The sequence below is a fragment of the Diplotaxodon limnothrissa genome, linkage group LG9 (genome assembly GCF_057381915.1).
Source record: "Diplotaxodon limnothrissa isolate DT_005_m linkage group LG9, D_limnothrissa_male_GT1.1, whole genome shotgun sequence".
NCBI lineage: Eukaryota > Metazoa > Chordata > Actinopteri > Cichliformes > Cichlidae > Diplotaxodon > Diplotaxodon limnothrissa.
Genome location: NC_140604.1, coordinates 13,615,836 through 13,619,711, shown reverse-complemented (window position 1 = coordinate 13,619,711; position 3,876 = coordinate 13,615,836).

Sequence of the window (3,876 nt, the reverse complement as noted above, 5' to 3'; positions counted from 1 at the left end):
TTCCTTCTACCTGGTCACCCTCCCACAAAATAAATATCTTCCTTCTTTCCATCATGTCAGTATAATATGAGCCCCTGTTATTATTTTATTTTATTTTTATTTATTTTATTTTTTATGCAAGTGTTCACCTTTGGAACTAAGACATTCAAAAGGTTGTTGTTCCTCCTCTTCTGTGGAACCAGCTTGGATTGGGGAGACAGACTCTATCTCACTTTTAAGATTAGGCTTAAAACCTTTGCTAAAGCATATAGTTAGGGCTGGATCAGGTGACCCTGAATCCTCCCTTAGTTATGCTACAATAGGTGCAGGCTGCCGGGGATTCCAATGATGCATTGATTATTTCTTCTTTAGTCACCTTTCTTACTCACTATGTGTCAATACACCTCTCTGCACTGAATCATACTTGTTAGTAACCTCTGTCTCTCTTCCACAGCATGTCTTTTATCCTGTCTTCCTCCCCCAGTCCAACCAGTCGCAGCAGATGGCCCCGCCCCTCCCTGAGCCTGGTTCTGCCTGCAGTTTCTTCCTGTTAAAAGGGAGTTTTTCCTTCCCACTGTCGCCAAAGTGCTTGCCCATAGGGGGTCATATGATTGTTGGGTTTTTCTCTGTATCCATTTTTGTACGATCTACTGTACCTCACCCTATCATCTGGCAACGCTCAGTTTCCTCAGGTGAAAATCATGTTTCTCAGCCCAAACTTGTTTCTCAAGTTTGGGCTGGAAAATTGTTTTTTTTTCTCAAGTCCATTCTCTTTTCTGGCATGCAGCTGAAAGGCATATTGTCTCTTTTTCACTTGAACTGAACCCTAGACCAGTGAATGTTTTACAACAAAGCTTTGTAACTTTTAATCCTTTAGCCTATATTATGCAACTTGACCTTTATACTCCCGTACAACGTAATACATCCCCACAAACACTCACATCAGAGCTGAGATCCTAAACCTCTAAAACCCTTTCTGAACCTCTAATAATTTCTAATAATATCAGAACTTATCTGAGATCATAGAGGATAACAAATCCACGATGTATTTGTGAGAGGACCAAAATACAGAGGATGAAAAAAAATCCCTCAAATTACAAATTAATTGAAAAAATTGCAAGTTCAGATTCACAATTGTGTTTATAACCAGGTTTTTCAACAAACTGGTATATTTTATCTGAATGTCAGGAGTTAGACCGCACTCGAAGCACAGCCGATCTAGTCATATATCTATAAATACTTGCACCTGTTCTTGTTTCCATGCTTCGCCATCTTTGCCCTTTTTCAGACAGCAGCTTTTAGGTTTACAGCACGACAAGAATTGAATATTGTGAACTTTGGTCACTGAAGTTTCACTGATAAGATGAAGTCTTGCCTCATAGTACTGCACTGCCTCTAAATAGCCCAGCCTCTGAAGTGAGTATCACATGACAGCTGTTTTTCTTTCAGTTGTTTTTCAGGCTGAAGAGGTGAACAGAACCTTAAGATAATGATTGTGGTCAAGTTTCGAGTGGTTGTGGTGGTCTTTTTTCTAAGCTTCTTCTGGACTTTTGCCAATTGTGGTAAGTGACACTATATTTATGCTTTGTCTGACCTTGTTCTGCTCGAAACACCGATGACCACTAACCTCAATAACATGTACTGTCTGTTATGTACCAAAGCTTTCAGTTATTAGTGTAATGCCTCATCAAAGTGGATGTGACCTCATATATATATATGTGTGTGTGTGTGTGTGTGTGTGTGTGTGTGTGTGTGTGTGTGTGTGTGTGTGTGTGTGGTTCTGTGTTAATGAATAAAGGAAATCAAGTAAAATGATATTCACTTTGAGGTCAGAGAAATAAATTCCACTGACACTGTGAGATAAGATAACTTGACACAAAAATAATACTTTCCACAGTAAACTGGGTCAGGTATCCTTTAATACGTAACAACTAGTTTGCTTGGAAAATAATGTTTAGTAACAATTTTTAAAAAATCCAAAACGGTGATAGTTAACCATTAGTTAAATTTCTCTCAGTGAACTTTGGTCAAGTTCAATCAAACACAGTGTTTATTGAGCAGTTAGAAAACTTTAAATTATTATTTTGTAAGGTTTAAAAACAGTTTCATATAAACGACTTGGTTTTTCGTTTTGTATGTAGTCATCTCCTCCGAATGTAACCAAACCTGCAAGGAGACATTCTCAACATTTTCTTAACATTGTTTAATGTTTTCAGTTTCCCAAACTATATATACACACAAACAATCACACACACACACACACACACACACACACACACACACACGCACACACACACACACACACACACACACATATATATGGCATATTAATTAATGTTCAGATGTGGTTTGTGATCAAAAACACTGTCAGTTGTCAGTGAGATTAGAAAAGTACTGTTTACATGTGAACCACCCAATGACCGTAATGAACGTAAGCTCTTTGTCATTCTTTAGATGAACATTTCAAAATCCCTGCCTGAATCTCTGCCATTTACTAAGATGGCTGCTAGCTGGTGTGACTTGCTTGGACAGTTTAAAACTTATTATCTAAAAACCGGTGGCTTATACTTTTTATGACTAATCATAACCAAGCAGTGAGTTGAAAAGGAAAAGCATGGCGTCAAAATGTAATAGATGGTCTGAAATGAAAGTTGAACTCTAGCCTCCAGATTGATCTCGTAAAGCATATCACACACACAAAGAGGTTTGCACCACATTTCTTTTTTCTCAGTGTTTCATACTAATATTGACCACTCACTGAGTAACTTGGTTGACACAGAACACATGATTGTGACCCGTTTTGAAGTTAGATAAATTTATAATTTATCATAACATTTATTTATCTATGTATTCCTAAAAAGGTACCCTTTCATTTCCAGGCTCATACATAGGTCAAAGCATCTATTTAATTTTAGCAATTAAAAAAAAAACATCCCTTAGTGTCCTTATAATGATCTATGCCAGAGCACTAGAGTGGAGTCTGTTACTCAAACCTCAGATTCAGGATGCTTCACGATATTGAAGGGTGCACAGAGTTTGCCCAACCATTCTAAATGTGGTTTGTAGATGTGGTGAAGGCATTTGACCATTGGATCCAGGGTTTTGAGTTGGGGATGTTTGGCATTTTTCTAATTATGTGTGTTTGATGATCTTTGTATTTTGGTTCTGTATTGTTCTTCAGCCTCTGGTTACAGTGTTATGTTTACATTCCTGGTGCTTATTATGATACTGTTTTCTGTGCCTTGTGTTTCCTGCTTGCTTTAGGTGTGGTAAGCTTTTTTTGTATTCATGCTTCGTCCAGTCTGTGTCAAGCTTGTCTCTCTTAGTCATGGTTTCAGTGTTAGTTATTTCCTGATTTATTTTGGTGATTTCTTGTCCCTCTCTTTATCTGCAGTTGATTGCAGTTGTTCGTACATAAACTACTTATTCCCTCACTGTCCTCTGCCCATATGTTGTCTCAGTCTCCGTCTGTTCTTTGTCGTGTTATTCCACATGGCTGTGTCTTTCCATGTGTGTTTTCTAAGTAGACCTGAAGTTTCAGATTATTTGATCCAGACCTGCTTTGACTTGTACTTTGTTTAACCCTGGAGAACCCATGGGGTCAGAGCCGACCCCATTGGTTTTCTAGGGAAACCATGGGGTCAAATTTGACCCCATGGGTTCTCCAGGGTTAAGTTCAGTAACAAAGTTCCTTTAAGTTTACCCCTCAGCCTTGATAGAAATGGTTTTGTCTGAGACATTGAGCAATGGCCTTCAGCTTGTATTTGGGCAGCTCACAGCTGAGTGAAAAGTAGCTGGCATGAGAATCAGCAACTCTGAGGAAATGGCTCTCAGCTGAGTGCTCAGTCTGGATCAGTAAAGGCTCGGTGCACAAAGGGAAAGAGATTAAATATCTTG